The sequence below is a fragment of the Ambystoma mexicanum genome, chromosome 1p, assembly GCF_040938575.1.
Source record: "Ambystoma mexicanum isolate Mex_15411 chromosome 1p, UKY_AmexF1_1, whole genome shotgun sequence".
Classification (NCBI taxonomy): Eukaryota; Metazoa; Chordata; class Amphibia; order Caudata; family Ambystomatidae; genus Ambystoma; species Ambystoma mexicanum.
In genome coordinates, this window is record NC_090921.1 from 1,342,891,904 (window position 1) to 1,342,900,890 (window position 8,987).

Genomic DNA, 8,987 nt, shown 5'->3' on the forward strand with positions numbered 1-8,987 from the left:
ACAATCTCACCTCAACCAAGAGATTTATCTTCTTGTCCTTTTTCCCGATCCTGCTGATGACACAGACAGCATTGCACAATTTGGATGCGGCAAGAACACTAGTAAAGCCATTATCTGTAACACACAAACAACTTAAGGTCTTTGTACAGACTCTTAGTCACCCATGAAGGTGCTTTAGTGGGCACCCAGGGAGCCAAGACCACTATCAAGTGATGGGTAATCTTGTGCACCTTGGAGGCATTCAATGTTCAGCGGAACACACCCACTGCGGGCTTTCATGCACACTTGATCAAAGCAGCTCCAGTGGCCTTCCACAGGCATGTCCGCCTGGAGGACATTTGAAAGGCTGTCACCTGGGCCTCCCTACATGCGTTCTGTAGACATTACTCACTAGACAGCAGTTTCCATACAGGTGCCATATTCTGCCAAGAGGTTCTGAGGAAGTAATTGGCAGGTTGAAGTGTTTAAAGTGTTGTGGTCTTTCCTGTACCGGCATCATCCATTGGATGTGCTGATTTGGTGGTCCCAAAAGGCATGGGGGAAGAAGGATGCTCTTAAAGTTAAAGTTACTCACCGTAGTGACTCCTGTACTCCTAGTCCATAGTCTCCTTCCCTATAAACGACCCTCTCAGCTTCACCACTAATATGTAGCCCTTGGCAGTTGCAACCTGTTAGAAAAAGGACATGTTGATTGGTAACCGAGGAGTGCATGTGGGAGTGGCCGGCATGCAGGTATCCATGCGCATTACCACTCGGCAAGCTTTTAGTACACTGCTGGGCAGAGTGTTCCAGTCCCATCCCTGTAGCCATGACATCCTGGAAAAAGGACTATGGACTAGAACTACAGTAGTCACTACTGTGAGTAACTTTGTTATTCTTACTTTGCTTTCATGTATATCTCACCTGAGGTACATTACCGAAATTTGAGGTTATTGGAAGTGTACGCTAATGTTTTAACATACATAAAATGTGGTCGACCTCCATCACGCTGGTTTTCGACCAACTCCTCACCGCCTCGTTTTTCTGGACTGGTTTCTGTTTTGTTTTATTCTTATGCGTTTTCTCTTTTTATGTGTTGCTCCTCTCAATGTATTTTATTATTTCCAAACACAATTCAACTTTATGACTAATCGATGTTACCAGGTCATTTAAAAAAAAATATTATTTACTACTTTTACCAAGTTTCATATAGCCATCCTGGAGTACATTTTAAGTGGCATGTATTTGCCTTGCATTTGTTTTTCATGGAGCTGTGTTGTGGGGAGTTGCATTTCATCCAACGAAAATAAATTGAGAAGGCAGGATACCATGCCCCATGTCTCGGGCTATGGTTTGCTTATCTTGTTTTGTGAATATGTTTGGGCTATGAGGAGGGTACTGTGAAGAATTGCTATCTGCCATGGCTCTTTTTACTTATATCAATAATACATTGTTGCACATAATCCATTTCAGAAAAGGTGGCCTGCTGAATAGACACCCTTTCAGAAAGCTCCATGCAAAAATATAATGAACATAAGTGGCCGGATGCATCGGTCTCCTGATCTGCAGCTTCTGCTCCTCAGTGGCACAGATCAGGTTCAAAGGCCACAGGTGCCCTGTTGGACAGCCGCTGTAACACCAAAGTCACTGCAGACCGAGATTGCATTTAAATGTGCACCTCCAATACAAATTGTGAAGACTATTCATCCAGTGGGGTTTGCTATGGTGACTGATGGTAACGCAATTTAAGCCACATCAAGTTTGTATCGTACCTGTGTCATCAACCCTGTGAGATCAGAGCAGCTATGGAATGACTATGTGGATTTGTATCCAAATGACCTATCTATGCTTCAGCAAGCAGGACAATAAAAAGGAAAGCTGTGTCTCTTTGATCCTTTGAGAGGTTGGATGAAACCTCTTTCCACCTCAAGAAGATGTCAGCAGGATAGCTTCTGGGACCCATTCTTCAGAGTCACACCCATAACGAAAAACAAACCAGGCTGCTGCATACCAAAGGGCCTTTAAAGCTGCAGGATTAGGGAGGGGCAGAGTTAGAATAGTCAGACAGAACCGCATTGAACAAAACCCTATGCCCGAAATACTGCGACTCGCTGCATTCAAATCTAGTTCGATCTGCACGCCCAGCAGTGAGAAGCCCAGTTCGACACTGTCGAACCATCAAGGAGAAACTACAGGATTATTTATTTATTTATGTTGGCACTTATAAGGTGCAGCAAAACCCTGGGGTATCAAGGCGCTTTAACTTAAGAATACGGTTATGGTACTGTTACATTAAGTGCTTCAGGTTACAATATTTAAAGAAGATTGGTGGGCAAGTGTATTGTGCCAGCCACATGTTACACGGCGGCAGCTACACACAGATGCATGGTCAAAATCCGTAGGCAAGTACATGGTGCCAGCCAAATGTTGCACGGCGGCAACTACACATAGATGCATGGTCAAAATCAGTATGCAAGTGCGTGGTACCAGCCACAAGATACACAGAGGCAACTACACACTAATGCATGGTCAAAGTCAACAGATAACATGGTGCCAGCCCCAGGTTGCAGGGCGGCAGGTAAATACTGATGCGTGGTTAGGATCAACAGGCAAATGCATGGTGCCAGTCTCGAGTTGAGGGGCAGCAGCTACACACATTTGCGTAGACAAATCGATGGGGGAACACACACTGGCACACAGGCGACCAACTGAGGGGATGGGCACTCATACCAAGCACCCAGGTGACCAACTGGAAGGTGGGCACTCAAAATAAACACACAGGTGACCAAAGGTGGGGGGTGGGCACTCATACCAAACACACAGGCAACCAACGCGGGCCTGAGCACTCATACCAAACACACAGTTGAGCAACGGGGGGGTTGGGCACTCATACACAATACACAGGCAACCAAGGGGGGTGGGCACTCCTACCAAGCACACAGGCGAGCAATGGGGAGGGCATTCAGACCAAACACACAGACGAGCAACGGGGGGTGGTGGGCACCCATACCAAACACATAGGCGAGCAACGGGGGGTGGGCACTCATACCAAACACACAGGTGTGCAACGGGTGGGGGTTGGGAACTCACCTCACGATCCAGGAAACAAACAGGGGCCTTAGAAGGTGGGCCTTGGGGAGGAGGGACAGCGTCCACCTGCAGGTGTCAAGATTGGTTCTTAGGGGTAACCAGAGACCAATCATGCTACAGCAGGAGCTGGTAACAAGCACATGGCCCAGTTATGGGCGTGTATAGCAAACAAACAGAATCACGTGAATCCATGGCATGCACTCACCAGACTGGATTTAGTAAGCCAATAAAATTGCAGAGTGCGCTCACTGAAATTAACAAACCTCCAATGTCTCGTATGCATCAAGCTTCAATTGGAGCATGCCAGGTTCCATTTAAGCAGCAGCAGTCTCCAATTTCAAGCGCAGCCTCATTTTGATGGTACCATCCCCAAGAGAGAGGGAGAATCAGGTCCGTAAATGTCAGAGAGAGGAATGAGGATTAGTTGCTGATTAATGGTGGGTCTTGTTATATGTCACAGATGGCACAGGAAATACTCCCAGGCTCTGAGACAGTTCAAGGGTTTTCATTGTTTTTCAATGGACCCCACTGCCATCCCTTTATCTCTCTCATCTGATAATGCACCTCTTCCCTAACCCAGGTGTCCCTGACCCCAGGTTAGTATGTGGTGACTATTCTGCCCCTACTGCCTAAGATATCTCAAACTGAATATGAGAACCTAATGGCAAGACACCTTTTCTAACTAAACTCCCTCTGGAACTTCCAAAACTGTTCAATCTCTATCTCAATCCCTTTTATTAGTGTTCTAAAATGGTATAGGATTGTGCCTGGCAAACACTCAGCTAAACTCAATCTTCATTCTACCTCATTCTACTTTCTTCTCGGCTGTATCCATATTCCTCATTATTCTCCTCTTTCAACTCCAACTGTCTCTACTCTCTCCCCCTCTTCTCCTCTGTCGCTCCGATTTGCTCTCATTCCTTCTAGGCCTTGCCTTCACCCTTTGATGTTGCTCCTCTCTCTGGTACGCTACTTCTCCCTCCTCTACTTTACTCCTCACTCTTTTACACTGCTCCCTCCTCTACTCCGGTCCTCACTCTTCCACACCACTACTCCCTCCTCCACTCCTCCCTCCACTAAGCCACATCTTCATCCTCCACGCCACTACTCTCCCCTCTACTCCTCTATTCTACTTGCTACTACTCCCTCGTTCTCATTATTACTACAACTCCACTCACCTACTACTTAGACACTGTCCTTTCACTCAGTCCCAAACCCATCACATTCACTCCTTACACTAGCTCACCTAATCACACCTGTGACATAGCCATGCACACTCTCAACACAGGACCATTTGTTCCCGACAACCATTACGGGTAGTATAAATCAGTGACAATGCACCAGTCTAGGAAACATGGTGACGCAGAGCAACACAGGTTTGAATCCCAGGCCCGCGCTTAAAAACGTCATCGGTATTAAACGCATTATAAAAAAAATAATAATTATTTTAATTATAACTCCTCACCTTTTCAAGAAAGCTCCTCCACACTTTGCTGCTCCTAGCTTCCTCCTGAAAGTCTCTAATCTCCTCTTCCTCTGGCCTAAGGAAAAGAAGTGTTGAGCACATTTCTTAGAGAACAGGCTAACGTTCTGCATTTAGTTTGTCCTCAATTTTTGCAACCATATACCAATATCCACTTGAACTTCAAGTATTTCAGAAAAATATGTTTCAAAATAGCTGTTAACTTTACATGGGAATTCCAACTAAAATACATAAATGTGAGTGATTTTGCAAATATTCCTGCCATACTAAGACTTCTTTCCTTTTGTTTTCCTCTCAGGTCTTCCTAGGTTTTTTCATACTGAAGGTTCCTCTTGGTGGTAACTGGATGGACCTCTCTTTGCCCCACTGCCCTATCCCGGAGTAAACCACCAACCTTCACCATCGTCATCAGGGCTGCTGATGTTGGAGCCAATGGGTGACCGAGATATTGACTGAGTTGGCTGTCCTGCTGACCTTGAGCGACCAAGGGGGTGAATAGGCAGAGTGCCCATCCACGACTCTCCTCAAGGGATTCGACTCCCGTTTCTCTTACCTCCCCATGGATGGTAGTCACTGCCTACATCTATAAATCCATTTACCTTCAACAGGGATGAAACCCTGTCATAAGTCCTTGATCCGTGTCAAGAAAATGTGCTCTCCCGCAACATACTTAATAGTCGACGTGCGGATAATAAGGGAACATTTGAAGTAAAGGAAATATGCTTTACTGTCACTTGAATTCATGTTTGCTAAATTACAATGCATGTTTTTTTTTATTTATGCCTACCTTTTTTCAACTTTCCTATGTTTTTTGCAGTTATGTTTCCTATTTTGACTCCATTGAGATTGCAATAAATGTGCCCTTCCACTGTGTTAATTCCCTTTGCAAACCAGCTTGCGCTCTTGTGGGACTGTGTCACGGCTCGCTCCCTTCTCTCCCGTTCCTGCCACTTGGGGGCATGTTTTGGGGTTTATTCCCTACTGGACATTTCCTCCGAACCTTATGCTACAGTGTTCTGATGAATTGGGAGCGCTAAAACCTTATTTTCCAAGTTACTTCCCTTCCGGATCCATTCCAGGTTTTTGGCAGCCAGCATGCTACTTTAATCAAACGACTATGCTTCCCAGAATGCCTGGCTCACTGCTTCACCTCCTCCCTTGCAGGGCAAGGTTGGGTGGAGGATAGGCAACACCTGTGGCTGCAGGTGCAGCAGGCGGCACACCTGAGGGGTGTGCTCGTTAAGCAGCTTTAAAAGCCTCAGTTTGCTTCAGTCCAGCGCTGATCATTGTTGCAGTGTTCCTGTTGTGACTGGTCCCTTGTTCCTTGTTCCTAGCTTTTGTGCCTAGTTCCTAGTTCCTGTTTCTTGTTCCTCTGCCCTGGATTTCGTATTTATGTGCTTAATTGATTTCTGCTTTCTGGATTTCCCTTCCTGTCTCCCTCTGTCTGCAGGCAGCCTTTCTCTGTGCTTTACCCTTTGATGCTGCCCAATTTGCCTGTGTTCTCTGTTTCTTTGTTGCTGTCCTTTGCTACTGAAAAACTTGATGCTTTAGTCTTTCCCTTTATAGATTTAGCTTCCTGCCTTAAGGTTTCCTTTTGTGATATAATTTTCCCTGCTCCTGATCCTTACTTTCTATTGGGATCAATTCCATGTTTTCCATCGCACTTCTGCATTTATTTCCCATTGATTATTAGGTGTGGGTGTTATTGTAACTAGTCCCAGTGTGAATGCCCTTTTGTTTTCCTCACTATTTTATAATCACTATTCCTACTTGCCCCTTGACTAGGGTCTTATGTATTTAGTTTCCTCCACCCATTGCTGTTATAGCCTTCAGGGTCCCTGTTTGATCAACTGGGTTTGTGAGTTTACTGACATTCAAGTGGTCTTTCCGGTCCTCGTGAGTACTGTTTCTAAGTTCCTTATTCAGTATCATCCAGAGTGTCAGCTCACAGATCCTGTCCTTGCTTGCCCTCTACGTGGGCCTAGCGCTGTCAGTATCTGTAATAGCAAAGTGGGTAAGGAGTTTGCCGACTTTCCTTTCAGTCATAAGGAGGTTCTAAGTGCTTACCCCACATCCCTTTTCATATATTGGTATTATTGTTTCACTCTATTTGTACTCCTGGGTTTTAGTATACACGAGTCTTGGGTATTGTATGCACATATTTAGATTCAAAGTTGTACACTGTGCGATTCCGTGCACATTGCCTTCTTCCTTTCTTAACAGACTGTCTGGGAGCGCACGTTCAGACATGGGTGACTCTGTAATATAGGAAAGCCTCTTTCTATTTTTCGTAGAATATTTTTCCACACTGTGCATCTGCACATATGGTATAGAAAATAGCATCCCCATACATGCATGTTTCATATATCCCTTTCTGTGTCTGTTGGTGTAATTTGTGGTCCATGTGAGGGATATAGCTAGCCAATCATAGAGATGCTGAGGAATTCCCCGAAATTCAGTTTCCGTCTACTATTCATGCCTTCCTCTTGGGATTGTTACCCATTGCAATGTATATGTTTTCTCCTACACTCCTTTTCCCTGACATATGTGCCTGTATTTTCAATTTTTTGACAATCTTGATCCCGTATGTTTAAAAAAATAAATCTAATTTTAATATTTGAAGATTACTGTTATTTAAAGTATGCTTGCTCAAATCGAGAAGATGTTTAACAAACCTAATTATTCAAAGTAGAGGATAAAATAAAAGTTCATAAGCAACTCGCTGTAATAAAAGGAACACATGTTACCTGATAGGGCCCCGCTTTTCCATGTTTTCCCCTGTTTGCACCTGATCATGCACTATATTACCATCCACTGTCTCCTAGTCTTTGTTCTTTCTCTTTTCTTCTCCCATGCCCACCCCTATTCCATCTAGGGTTTCCCACCGCTCTTTTTACCATCCCTCATTTACCCGCTCTTGTAACCTTACTAATCTCCCCTTCCCTTCCATTTCTTCTCACTCCACCCCCACCATTAATCTTGGCCACCTCAACACCCGCTGTTTGTAATAAGTCTTACACTTCCTTCGACCTATTCTTGCGACTCAATCTTCATTTCCTCTATCATACCAAGACCTGAATCCAGGTTAGTCATTTCTCCAAAATGCCACGGGTAGCGGAAGTGACATCAGATGACCATTGACCTCTGATGACACAGGAAGTGATGTCACCTGACCTTCAGATGCATCTAACACCCGTATTTCCACCCAGAACATTCAAACACACACTATCACATTCCTACTCATTCACCCACCATTCACTCGCTTATACACCTTCTCTTAAATCCACTGTCACAGCATTCTCCACACAGACGCACACCATCCAGAACATTCAAACACACACACTATCACATTTGTTCTCATTCTCCCACCACTGACTGACCCATAGCACATACATACATCTGACACGCACTTTACACATGCCAAATACTCTTCACATTTAAAAAAAATGGTATATGAGCTGTGAGAAAGCCAGAGGAGAAGGGGTTGGAGTTGAACGTGGCATGTGACATGGCCCCCAATTCATGGTCAGCTCACGCTACTGAGCGCTTTCCACTTGAGCTGCAAGCCACGGCCCAGTCCTCACCCTTGTGGGTGAGGACTGGTCCGGGGCCGGGTCCCCCGATAACTCCAGTGCTAAAGGAGCTTTCATTTAAACCCCCCCTTTTTTTATACAGGGGTAGCAAGGGAGGTTTGCGGCTGCGACCCCTGACAACCCCCCAAATGACATCCCTGCCTGGATCACTCCTGACAATACTTTCACTCCAGCTTCTCTCCACACTCCTACCACTCACCTTCCCTCTTCCCCCCCACCCCCTGGGTGTGGCAGTTCTACTTGGATCCTTTTTAATTCTTGTTGGACGCTGTTGCCTCCCCCTTCTGCTGGTCTTCCCACTTTTACTTCTTTTGAGTTCCATTTCTCCTCTTAGTCAAAACATTTTCTGTTTCAATTCTTACTATTTACTGGTCTCATGGTCCATCTACTAACTTCAATAACCATCTTCATTCCCTTCTTTCCTTTTATCTGTCCCTCTCCCTTTCTTCTTTGTGATTTTAATCTCCCTCTCCTTACTACTTCTCTTCACTTCTATCGTTTATCAATTCCTATCACTTAAATCTCCTCTCTTCACCCCCTCTCATCAATCTGGTTCCTCCCTCAACCTCATCTTTTCTTCACACCCTTCCCCTGGCCCTATTTCTGTTCAACCCTTCTATTCCTCTGACCATCATCTACTCTCCATTTCTCTCTCTCTTCCCCCGGCCCCCACTCTCAATCCCTACGGTCACTCGTCATATTCTCTGCTCTTTTCATTGTACATCATTTCTTTCTCTACTTCACTCTTGTCCTGACGATGCTGCTAATACTCTTCTCTCCACTCTTTTGTTCACTCAGGACTCTACCCATCCTGCTCTTCCCATCTTGTCCATTCCAGCTTG

At 45.1% G+C, this 8,987-nt stretch overlaps 1 protein-coding gene across 1 annotated transcript in view; it reads left to right on the top strand.

Moving 5' to 3' along the window:
- Window positions 1-4,989, top strand: part of TMEM238 (transmembrane protein 238) — a 62,973-nt gene extending 57,984 nt beyond the window's left edge. The window contains exon 2 of the mRNA XM_069607019.1: window positions 4,851-4,989. The gene's annotated coding sequence lies outside the window, so the exon portion shown is untranslated. The remainder of the gene's footprint in view (window positions 1-4,850) is intronic.
- Window positions 4,990-8,987: the final 3,998 nt, after the last annotated feature.